The sequence below is a fragment of the Peromyscus leucopus genome, chromosome 5 (genome assembly GCF_004664715.2).
Source record: "Peromyscus leucopus breed LL Stock chromosome 5, UCI_PerLeu_2.1, whole genome shotgun sequence".
In the NCBI taxonomy this organism is placed as follows: domain Eukaryota; kingdom Metazoa; phylum Chordata; class Mammalia; order Rodentia; family Cricetidae; genus Peromyscus; species Peromyscus leucopus.
Genome location: NC_051067.1, coordinates 41,326,538 through 41,339,332, shown reverse-complemented (window position 1 = coordinate 41,339,332; position 12,795 = coordinate 41,326,538). Strand labels below are relative to the sequence as shown.

The window sequence follows — 12,795 nt, the reverse complement described above, 5'->3', positions numbered from 1 at the left end:
TCACAAAGAAACTCACGGGCAAGACAAAAAATAATCCCGAAAGGCAGCTCCTTTTTGTAAAAAGCATGTACCATGACCCAAACCAGAGGAGCAAGCACAATGGGTGGGAAGTTCTCTTAGTTCTTATTCTGGTGCAGTGGTGATGGTGAGGGCTTCACCCCACTGCTGAGCGTTCAAACTCACACTCTGGTGCAATCGCATAACTCATAATCGGTGTGAAGGGGGAGTGTGATTTTATAGTCAATCAGAAGTCTTTATTCTAGCTGGCTGGGACGACACCCAGGTATTCAGAGACCTACTGTAGCCTAGAGTGTCCAGAACACGGGAGTTTTTGAAGGCAGACACCACATCCTGGCTTCTCACTTAGCAGGTTAAGGAGACTGGGGTGGCTTTGTGCAAGCAAGCAGCTTGGTAGAAGCTAAGATAGTCGTTAGTTGGAGAGGGAAGTTTGAACAAACAGGAAATTTAACAGAAGCTGTTAGCTAGGTTTTCAGTGAAATTCTCCATGATGGAGTTTAAACTCTAGTTAAACCTGAAATGTCCCCAGCAAGAATACAAGATGGAGGTCTTGCATTTGCACTGTCTTACCCTGTCACAGAAGAGCTGGTAACAGGCATCAAGAGCTGTGCATCCAAGCAGAAAGTCTCAATCAGGCTGGCTGATTGATAGCCATCTCAGATCTGCTTCTGCAAAGTGCCCTGGGAGAGACTTCTCTACTGGTTGGCAACCCACTTCCTATGAAAGGATTGCTCTTCTTGGAGCGGTTCTAGATACAGTGTAGTCTGATCACTTTCTTCCATGTTCTGACTTGTTATTTAGGTAAGGACATTTCAGAATCTTCTCTTATCACCGGAAACTTGCGAGAACCGCAAGATTTTAGGGCCCACCCAGATCAACTGACGCAGAAACTCTGGCCCCAAACCCTTCCTGGTGACCCAGTGTTCTTACACGCCGTAAGAGACAGACTAGAAGGACCGGCTTTCTGAATCCACATTTCACGGAGCGGTCTTCGATGCTTGGAGGAAGAGTGGGACAATGGAGACCCGGGGTGTGATGAGAGCTGTCAATCCTGTTCTGAGCTCTAAGGACCCACTCTCCATACTTCCTTCTACGCTGGGATGGTCGGTCTTAGTGGTCAGCAGGGATGGTTGGCCACATACGAGACACGCCTCTGGATTAATCAAAGGAGGAAGATACACCCTCAAAGTGGATCGCTTCTTCCTAAAGAGCTGCACAAGATATAGAGGTTCAAGGAAAAAGCAGTGTGCACCTGCTACCTGTGATTCCCCTGGAGGGAGTGTAACTATCACTACCGCTGCTGTCTTCTGGTGGCATCAGCCTTCAACTTCCAACATAAAATCAAAACCAGCGACACTTGGGAGCTCCCAGCTTTCAGCACCAACATTGGGAAAGTTGAGGTTTGCAGTTTCATGGACTGAGCAACTACTGGCTTTTTCAGCATGCAGTTAGCTACTGTTGGACTACCCAGTCCGGGTTGTGTAGGACAATCCAATATATTCTCTTTTATAATATATACATCCTATTGTTTCTGTTCTGTCAGAGAACCCTGTCTAACACATACTCTTGTTTTTCCTCCCGCTCCCAGGTCTCCTCTCTTTCTTTGAGGTTTTTCTCCTCTCTTATCTTATGTTTTCCCAGGATCTTAGTTTATTTCCTTTAATTAGACCCCCAATCCAATTTCGACCGTTGTACAAGGCTGAGAGAACGAGAGAGAGAGTGCTTGCGCTCCAAGCAGTGGAGGGTCCCCAGGACCCCGACGCTACTAGGCACTGAGGGTTGTGCAGACTACTACTTTTGCGTCTTTTTCTTGATGGAGCCTTCCGGGGCGGGGCGGGGGAGGTGGGGTGTCGGCGCCGTGAGTAGGGTGAGGTGGTGGGGCTCGGCCGGGTGCACTGGAACCTGCTGCTTCCCAGGGTCTACATCCCGGGGTCAGAACGAGCCTGCACCCGGCTGCCAGCCAGTCCACAGCCGAGTGAGCTTTCCTCCCAGCTAGTTTTGTTCTCTTCACCTTCCGGCATCATACTGCGGTGTCGGCCACCTTTCGCAGCAGAAATCACCCTTCAGACCCCTCTCTGGAGCAGCCTGGCAGAAACACTTGCTATCCGCCCCAGGTGACAGATCATAGACGGTCCCTGGTCGAGATCCAGACATTGCAGACCAGCTTATCTTTTCCTTCTTCTGGTTTGTCTTCCACATAGTATCCGAGACGCGGGACTCAGTATACATCCTAAATTAATTGCGGGACACCTGCCAGCCGGAGTGACAATATCCAGTCATAGGAATATTTTGAGCGGCTTTTGTCCGCGAGGGGGTGTAGCTCAGTGGTAGAGCGCGTGCTTAGCATGCACGAGGCCCCGGGTTCAATCCCCGGCACCTCCATCTACCTTGTAGAAGGTAGCCATCTTTTTGGGTCTGGTGTGGTGTGTCTCCTGCCAATTCCAATCCACACGGACAGAAACCAAGACCAAAGGAGACAAAAAAGTCTGTCTCATTGGTCTTGCGTTTTATATCGAGGCGCTTCATTCCCAAGTACAGCATGGCCGAAGGCCCTGATAGAGAAGAACGAAGAGGCAGTCTGGGGCAGGCAGGGAATAGGAAAGACTGGAGGGAGGGAAGAAAGAGCAGTCCACAGTGGGAAACTGGGAACTGTTTCTCATTTCCCCCACTCCTCCCACGACAACTTCCCTTCCGTTGATCCTCCACTCGGTTCCGGTCATTTTCCATTTTTGTACTTAGTGTGCATTCCAGTAATTTAAAAAGTATAATGCTAGGTTTTGATCCAGATAAAAGTTCTTGTTTTTGCTAAATAAGTTTAATCAAGCCCAAGGTAAAGAAAGGAACCGCACAGCACACTCCTTGACTCGCTCGTTCCCGGCTTTCATCTCCTATTTTGAAGGGCCTCACATATGCACGTGTGAGTACTTCCCAACACACTTGTAAACCTCATGCACAACACTGGGCTACTTCTCCGGATGAGGGACACCAACATTAAAGGTCTGCCCTCAGGACAGAACATCCAAAGTGTGCCCTGCCCTGACCCTGGAAAGGCAGCCCAGGACTGCTTCGGCAGGTAGATGTGCACTCCATGCCCGGGGGTGTGATGTTAATATACACCGCCCTGCTTTTTTTCTCTTAAGACAGGGTTTTGCTGTGTAGTCCCGGCTGTCTGGAATTTGTTAAGTATGCCAGGCTGACTTCAAGACCCAAAGACCCACTGTTGTAGGCATGGTCCTCAGAAATGCAGCATTCCTTCCAAATGGAAACATTTGCTCCAGGCAGAGAGAGAAGAGCCTCAGGGCAAAACTGGAACTGGAAAGATTTTAAAGGGCCCTTACCTAGCAGTTGAGAGAGAGAGAGACAGAGAGAGAGACAAAGACAGAGACACAGAGAGAGACAGAGCAACCACATGGTGCCCTCTTCTGGCCTGCATGCATACATGCAGACAGAACACTGTATACATAATAAATAAATACACCTTTTAAAAAGTTATATATATATATATATATATATATATATATATATATATATATATGTTAGGTACAAAGAATAATCTGGATGTTGCACAAAGGAACACAAGAACCAAGTGCAAATAGCTCAATCAGGCAATTCTTTTCGCAAAGAGGTACACCAAGACCCAAACTGGGCTAACAAACACACTTGAACAAAAGGGCCTCCATCTTTTTCCCACATGTAGGTGGTGACTGAGTCTCATCCCACTGCTGGGGGATCTATTTCACGGTGATGATACTGGCTAATAAAGGGGAAGGGAATTTCAGGAACTGAGTCCTTGCTAGGCTAAATACCTTAGCCAGTGTATGTTGGTCTTGTGAAGTCTCTAGAATGTGTAAAAATTTATGATAAGTGATGGCTTCAGCATGTTTTAATGTGTGTCATCCGTAACCCTAGAATTGTTTAGGAACCAGATCAGAGACCAGGGCTCCCAAAGCACTTTTGGCATATCTGGTCTGGGCAAGGAAGAGGCTGCCAAGAGTGCCAAGCATATTTTTTTTTTTAACTTCCAGCCAAGAAAACAGTTGCTTTTCTTTACAGTCTTTTAATCCTAAACTGCCTAACCATTTTCTATCCCGTTTTTTTTTTTTCTTTCCCATCCCACACCAAAAGAGGTAACCCTAACTACTATTATGACATTGGGCTGATGGCCAATCTGGCTTCTTACAGCTGGATGGGGTCATCTGGGATGGCATTCAGGGTATCCCTCCAATGGGCTTATCTTAAAGACTCCAAAAGTGCATTGATAGTTTGATTTAAGTACCAGCCATGTGTAGGGAGGAAAGGAAGTCCTTGGCTGGAGCCTAGAGGACCAATGGATTTGTTGAGTTTACTTTCAGGGCATGAGTGAGTGGTGAGTGCCCCAAAAGCAAGTTTTCACCCAGTATGGATGAAGATAGTTTCCCTACAGCTGCATAGGTGGATCCCTTTCTCTGCAGTCTTCCCATCCTATGTACCCTGTGTCCACCCCAAGACGCCAAGGCCATATGCAATTAGGGCAGAGTTAAGTAGCATTGATTTGGAGCAGTGGTTGGATACTCAGGCGAAGGTCCAGGGTCACTGCCTGTCCCCTCCTTCTAGAAAGGAACATCAACAATCAGCAAAACCAGCTAGGATGATCCTTTATAAGCTGAGAAAAGTCTTAAATCCCCACTAGAAACTAGTCAATACATGATGTGAAACAGTGTGTCAAAAATAAAAACAAAACAGCTAAAACTAAAAAGGACAACCCACTGTGGAGGTCTGGTATTGTCTCATTCTGCTATAAAAAGGGATGTGGCGATCCTGAGGTTTCAGTGGTACTGGGAAGTGCTGTGCACCATCATCTTGGTTTATGCAGTATGGTTGTACCAAGATGGCAATGAAATCACATGGTTGTGGTTGTCTTGCTGTCACTAGCCCAACTGTTGAGAAGGAAACATGGTTCCTTTTTGCTTATCGTGAACCAAGCTCCATGATAAAATGAACCCATTCGCCATCAGGGCACAAGTCCCCATGGGATCCATTCATCTCACAGATTAAGTGTGGACAGTCTCCCATTTTCCTTTAAAAAGACACTCTGTAGCCCAAGTTGGCCTTGAACTCACAGCAGTCCTCCTGTCTCAGCCTCCCAAGCACTAGGATTGCAGGTGTGGGCCACCACATTTGGCTTTAACTACTAAACTGTAAGGAATTGATACCTTATCCTCGCCACAAGAGAGAACGGTGCTCTCAGACCGCTTCTGCGAATAGCAAATGCAGCAATGTGTGATGAACATCCAGGGACAGGATGCCGCTGCTTTGAGTTCTAGGACACAGAATGAGAATCTTGTATGTTAAAAGCCGTCAAACAAATACTTGAAATCACACCTGAGAGTGAGTGCTGGAAAGGGCCAGGTGGGTTTAAACTCATTTCTTTTTTAGTTATTTAACCAGAAACCCCAGATGACCACAAAATCCATACAGTCTTGTGAATTTCTTTGTGCATGCATGTGTGCATGTGCCTGCGTGCATGTGTGTGTGTGTGTGTGTGTGTAAAACATGGCTGCATAGCACCAGGCACAGGATATGGATAATGCTGTTGTTCTATCTCAAGCAAATCACTCCTCTCTCTATTCTGACCCATCTCCATGTTTCAGTAGAGACCCCCCAGACACATTGGCTCAGATCTGGAAAAACAGCCTCTGAGGACTCTGGTTTCCACATTGTCTTTATCGAAGGCTCTAATCAGCTCTGTGTTGATGTTTCTCCTATCTCCACAGAATTCCAGGCATGTGGTTCCATTGACCTGCAATCCCTGTAGGGGATATTCTCAAGCCAGCACACTAATAAGATGTTGAGGGCTTCGGGTAGAGCTTGATGTAAATCACTGGGCTTAATCCCAATTGAAAATAAAAGCAAATAAAAAAAATGTTGAATGAAAAAAATATTTCTTTGCATCTTTTGAAATGATTGTGTTTTTGACCTTCATTTTGTGAATGTATGTATTGCATTGATCGTTGTTGTTTTTTTAAACTACTCCCACCCCACCCCAGGAAGAAGAGGCCAGTTGGGAATTCCCTCATTCATTCCAAATACCAATGATAGGGCAGGAGCAGGGAGCAGAGGGAGAACTGCTATGATCCCCCCACAATCCCCACACACCTGCTTTTGAGGTGGTTAGCATGGTGCGAGTCTTGGTAGGAAACTGTTAGCTAGTTTCTAGAACTTTCAGGCATATTGTTCTGTTCATTATTGTTAACCTCACACTTCCATGGGAGAAGGGATTTATATTCCACCATCTTGCTGGTGCCACTCACTGGGAGCATGATTGTTAAATCCAGGCCTATGGGCTGCACCTGTTCATAGGATTGTTTAGTTTATTTATATTTAATGTTATTGGAATAGTCGGGATTGTGCCATCGTTTTCCCTTTTGGTTTCCAACACCTCTCACGACTATTTTCCTCTCCACCCTTCTTTTAGAAGTAAGTGAATACTTTCTAGTGAATGTAGTATTTAGATTTCATTAATGATGCATTCACTGCTTTTAGGCTTTCTTCTGGGTGGTTTTTCCATTTACAGTATACAAGTTCACTTATTGGGATCACCTTATTTTATAAAAAATTAACTCCAGTCGTATATCGGAAAGTAACGCCTACAAGCTCTAGTCTTTATGCTTTTGTGGTATTAATGTGGTACACATTACATTTGTCAGTTGTAAATTAAAATTTATATTGGTATAATTAATTGCCTTAGTACCTGTCATTTCCTTAGCCCACTACTGCTTTGCTGTGAAAATATCCATTGTACTGCCACTGGCAAATGTATCACACACATATATCAGTCCTGTGTTAGAGTCTCACCCGTAAAGTTGCATTATAAATCATTTAAGGGGAGAAATGAGAAGAAACATACATTACTATACTTTATTATTACTATTATTAATTTTTATGTTAGCACACAAATTAAAGAGGTTCCTTATGGCATTTTCATATAGTTCACCCCTTCCCCATTGCCCCAGTCCTCTCTGGCTCGTCTCCTCCCATCCCCCAAATAACCCACGTTCCCACTCTTGTGTCACCTGTGATCATTTATAATTGCGTACACCTATGTCTTTGTTCTCACTGATTTATCATCTGGTGTCACAACGGTCGATCTGAAAAACCACCTTTAGTCCTTCTCTTCCCCCATCTCTCTTGCATTTTTCTTTCCGTTTTGGAAACAGTCTCATCGTGTAGTCCTGGCTTGTCTTGCAACTCGAGGCAATGCTCCTGCCTATGCCTTTCAAGCGCTGGAATTACAGAAGAGGTCCATCGTTCCCAGCTCTGCAACCCTCTAAAAGTAAGGCCGAGGGGAAGCAGGGAATAAAGACAAACCGAAAGCATTCATCCAGGCTCTTCCCGGGCTGAAAGAGGTGGCTGCACGCACACGGGACCAAGAGCTGCAAACCGCGTTGGTCCAGACCGGTAAGAGAGCTGCTCTATGATAGCCAGACACCCGACTTCCGCTTGGACTTTAAAAAGATGAAAGTAAGTGTGGCCTTGGGCTTCTGCACCTGATATTTCCAAAACCTAGCAAAAATCAGATTTCTGTCTTGAATGTATTCCCAAGAGCACAACCACATCGGGGGTGTAGCTCAGTGGTAGAGCGCGTGCTTAGCATGCACGAGGCCCCGGGTTCAATCCCCGGCACCTCCAGCGATTTCAAACCCCTGTGGGTTACTGGCTTTCTTTTCTCCCCACGACTTCACTATTTTCCTTGCTCTTGTTGAAACAGAAAGCCAAACGATTTCACGGAATGTTAATGTTGCTAGAGAGCAGCAAACCAACTTTAAGGCCGCCGAGCTGGAGCACCATCCCAAGGCCATACTATCAGAACGAGAAGATGGGAAGTCTCAAGATGCAGCCAAGGAATAGCGGTACTCCCAGTCCGAAACTGCAAGGTTCTGAAGGTGACGTGACCTGCGTTTCTAGGAAAGAAAGGATAAAAGATTTAACTGGAGAACTGAACAGTTTCGCCAAAGTTTCCCTGCCGAGAGAGCTGTTTTCTTCGGTGAACACCAGCGTCGCCCTGTTCGCCAGCGAAGAGCGAAGTTCATTCTGCGGTAGACTGGGGTTCCTGGATTGTTCTAAAATGACCCACGGAATCGATTCACCTGAGACAGTGGCGCCCTCTATGGGAAGGCTGGCGTCCAGACCCGTGGGGACAAATCGCAATCTGGACTCTTCAAAAAATAAAATCGCATTTTAAATTGTAGTCCATGACGATAGCTCACACACTAAAGCTTAAGAGGCATCAGCTTGAATGCTCTCAAAAGATTAAAAGAATAGACAATACGTATTTCTATTCCTGAATAACCTTCCTGCTCCTGTCTTTGACTTTGTTTTACCATTTCGTGGTATTAAGACGCTTATACTTTCTGAATCACTGTACCGTAGTTGAATATGTGAAATTCATTTTCTTTTTAATACAAGAAGTTTTGGAAACGTTGCAGTATAAAGATTGTGCTAACTTGTAATGTGAACTGGAACGTTTGGTATTTTTTTTTTTTTTTTTTTTTGTATTCTCCTTGTAAATAGGATAAAATCTGTGTTTGTTGCTTGCATTCTCTAACTAATATTCAGGAATGTTTGTAACATTGTTTTAAGCTGTGAAAGATTCCGTCTTGATTTAAAATCTTTTGCAGCTGTAATGTGGGCTGAAGGATATATTCAGATTTGGGAAGTCCCTGCTTTTCAACAGGGACGATATCAGACCACTGTTCTGTGACGTCAGCAGGGAATTTTCAAAGCCGAAAAGTTCCAAAAGACATTTATTCTCAGAACGACGTGCCTTACCGTTGGGATTTGTTGTTCTGAAGAGAGGCTCAGCTTCTGTCGAGAAACCAGTAGCTGGTTTTCTGTTCTCAACGTTGCCAGATTTGTATTCCTCTCCCTTCCACGTTCCCAACGTAGAGCTTCACAGTATCACTTGTCATCATTGTGTCCGGAGAAAATTATCCACACGTTCCAGCCAGGGGGATTCATCTATGTTGTGAAAGGAATATGAGCAAAATAGGAAAGAGAACACCGTGGTTATCATTGTTTCTCTGCGGCCTGTTCTGTGAGCATGCAATAGATTTACCTCTGACATTTAAGGAAGAAGAGAGAAGGAGATGGAAGCCCAGAACTGGGCTGGAATATGGCTCATTGTTAGAATTTGCCTAGGGACAGTGATGCTCTGGGTTCCATTTCAGAACTAAGGAGGAGGAGGAGGAGGAGAAGGGAGAAGAAGGAAGGGGAAGAAGGGGGGGAAGGAGAAGGAGAAAAGAAGCCAAATATTGAGCCTGAGAAAGCCATAGGGAATATATGACAGACGTTCCAAACATATGTATTTTTCTTTGTTTTTGAGACAGGGTCTTACTATGTAGCCCTGGCTGTCCTGGAACTCGCTCTGTACACCAAGCTGACCTCAAATTCACAGAGATCCACTTGTCTCTGCCTCCCGAGTACTGGGATTAAAGGCGTGCGCCACCATGCCCTGATAAAACTTTGGTCTTAATGAGACGCACTTACCCCATCCTGCTGCTTTATTTTCAGACTCTCCTTCAACAAGGTCATCTTTTTGTTTCACCTTCTCTGGGAGAAATAAAAGCCTGAGAACCCTTTGTTGTTTTAATTAATTTGTTTTGTGGTATTCTGAACCTCACATAGTCTAGGCAAGTGGCTAAGCTACATTCTAGCTCAAGACATAAGATCTGAACGGAAAGAGGTGATGTGAGACCCATTGCTACCCTGTGAAAGGTGGAAGCTGTGTGGCTATAATTGTCTGTTAGGCCATCGACCTCCGACTCAAAATGCGGTGCTTTATTCTTTTTCAGACATTTGATTTTTAAAGTTATTTATTCCTTTTCTGCCCAAGGCACTGTCTTTCACATTAAGACAAAGTGGAAGATTCTGGGCATCACAACCCAACACCTTGGAAGACAACAAACCAAAATTTCATAAAGACCGAAGAAAACAGCACTTCACATTTTCACGTTGTATCGATGTTTCCTATAGTAGAATATTAAGGAGTGTTACTTTTGTTTATGTTGCATTTGTTTAACTCTGTGAGGCTGTGTTACTTTGCCTGTTTAAAACACCTGATGGTCTAATACAAAACTGAATCGCCAGTAGCAAGGCAGGAGAGAGAGATAGGCGGGGCTGGCAGGCAGAGAGAAGATATAGAAAGAGAAATCTGAAGGAGGAGGAGGAGGTGAAAGGAAATAGTAGCTAGAGAAGGAGGATGACTCCAGGGGCCAGCCAGCCACCCAGCGACACGGCAAGCCACGGAATAAGAGTGAGATTTATAGAAGAGAACGGAAAAAGGTAGATGGGATAATTTAAGATAAGGACAGCTGACAAAAAATAAGCCAAGCTAAGGCCGAGCATTGATAATTAAGAATAAGCCTCCATGTGTGATTTATTTGACAGCTGGGTGGTGCCCCCCCCCCCAAAGAGAAACAACAAACAACAGTGTCCTCTGAATTGAAATACTCCTTCCAAAAGAGTGGGGGTTGGTTCCTAAGACTGCAGAAGTAAACAACTCCCAAAGTCTCAGAAAGCTGAAACTTACAGGACTCTTGGGGTGAAGAGACTGGCCAGGCTGCCTGCAGGTGGTGGTGTGAGTTCCGATTGTGCTGGTGGGGTTTTCAGTGATCCATACTCCTGCTAGTAACTCCTCACCCACAGCCCTAGGAGGAACTTCAACAAACTCATTGACCTCTAAACTAGACTTGGGGGCGGGGGAGCCGTTTCTCTGGTCTCTGGTTAGAGCCCTATCTGGAGTGAACAAATGTTTGTTCTTGTCTCCTCAGGAGACATCACAGAGTTTATCAGAAGAATCAGATATTTGGAGCTTATTTTACCATTTCCCCAGTAGACAAGTATTTCAATAATGCAATGAACAGTCTGAATATTGCCACAGGAAATAATCCTCACAGTGTTGGTGCCCCTTGGAGAAAACAGAAAAACAAATGAAAATGTTATTGTGAGGAATTTCTGGTAACTTAATTGGTATGTGGGCTTTCTTCGCACATAATTTGAAGGTAGTTTTCTTCTTGTCCGCACCTTCCAGCACTTACACACACACACACACACACACACACACACACACACACACACACACACACACACACACACACACTAGCTTGCAGTTTTATGGTGACACTTCTTTAGCCTTCCACTTCAGTGAAACCTGCAATTTCTGTTTCCTCTTATCTGTGGTAGCAGTCCCGTGGGGGTGGCTGAAACTGCTAACCCGACACACTGTTTCCAAGTCCAAAAGATACCCAGGGTAAATTTCAGAAGGTAAACAGCAGCAAAGACCAATGAAGAAGACAAGACATCTGCTAGGGGGCTGGTCCCAGAACATGGACTCTTGCTCTTTATGTTTGAAATTCCAAGGTCATGTAGATAATCACTGTAAATCACAAGGGTTCTAGGAGAAAGTTCACTTATTTTTTAACCTTTTGTAGATAACAGAAAATGAGTGCTTGCTTTTCAAGTGCCAAAGGACAATTCCAGTTTTAATCGCCCTCTTTCTTGCTCCTCTAGATAACTGTCACCCACAAGTATGAATGTATTTATTTAGCTAGTTATTTAGCTTTCTTTTTGAGACAAGGTCTCAAATAGCCAAGCCTATCTTGGGCTATATCCATAAGAAGAAACCCAGAGAACAGTATATTAAGGTCAGCCCATCTCAAATCAAACTCATCTTCCCCAATCGCTTCCCCATTTTAACAACAAGAAGAAAAGGCCTGGGATGCAGCTTAGTGGAAAAGCGCTTGTCTAGTGTGATGGAGTTGGTTTGACCCCAGCACCTCAGAACAAGGGAGAAGAGACAGTTTCTCTTTGAGTCTCTTTCTGACTGCTGAGAAACTTGGCTCTTTCTCGTCTCTGTCACTTTCCAGTCTGTATTGTACGCCTAATAAGATCCTTTAGAACTAGCTACCTATTAAAATGCTTTCAGAGCTCCTCACTTTTATCCACCCCCAGATCTGCTCTTTGGTTTGTCCCTGGAGCACGGGGAAGTCTCCCACAAACCTCTTTAGTTAGTTGCCTTCCTGCTGGAATGAAACAGACTCTTGGGGATGAATAGCAGGATGGTCCTGGTGTTCTGATCTGGGTGAGAGCCTCAGAAACAATGTCCTCAACATTTCCATTGAGCAGAGAAGCAGGAGGAAAATGACTTCTTAGCCCAGGAAGAGGTGGACAGTTTTCTAACAAATTTCCCATGTCACTCATCCCAGTTCAAGTTCTACTGACTAAATCATCAGGGTCTCACATGATATGCCACAAATGCATCTTTACACGCCCTGTCATGAGAAATTAACCCAAGAATGGGGACCCAAAAACTACAAGATGTTTCTGGAAGGACCTTGAATACTGCCCTTGAGATAGGTGTGGGTGGTGCGCAGTGGCTGAGTGCAGGCTCCTGATACCCATGACACCCTCTGAAAGAAAACACTCAGATTTTTTAATGGTTTCCATTACCTGCTCACAAAAGAAGTCAACACATGATACAAAACATTCTTTTTAATGCTACACTATTTAGATCTTGTGCTGTTGGGTTTTGTTTGTTTGTTTGTTTGTTTTTGTTTTTTAAGTTGACAGAAAAGTAACTTGGAAAGGAGAAACCCTCAGTTAGGAAAATGCCTCCCTCAGATTGGCCCATAGGCAAATTGGCGGGGGCATTTTCTTGATTAATGATTGATGTGAGAGGGCCCAGCCCATCGTGGCCAGTGCCACCCCTTGGAAAATGGTCCTGGCTCCTCTAAGAAAGTC

General features: G+C 44.7%; 2 non-coding genes across 2 annotated transcripts; both read left to right on the top strand.

Annotated features, from left to right (window-relative positions):
• The first annotated feature begins 2,328 nt into the window (after positions 1-2,328).
• On the top strand, positions 2,329-2,400 carry Trnaa-agc. Its single transcript has one exon. It is a non-coding gene; the product is annotated as a tRNA-Ala (tRNA).
• A 5,214-nt stretch (positions 2,401-7,614) lies between these two features.
• Trnaa-agc lies at positions 7,615-7,686 on the top strand. Its single transcript has one exon. It is a non-coding gene; the product is annotated as a tRNA-Ala (tRNA).
• Positions 7,687-12,795: the final 5,109 nt, after the last annotated feature.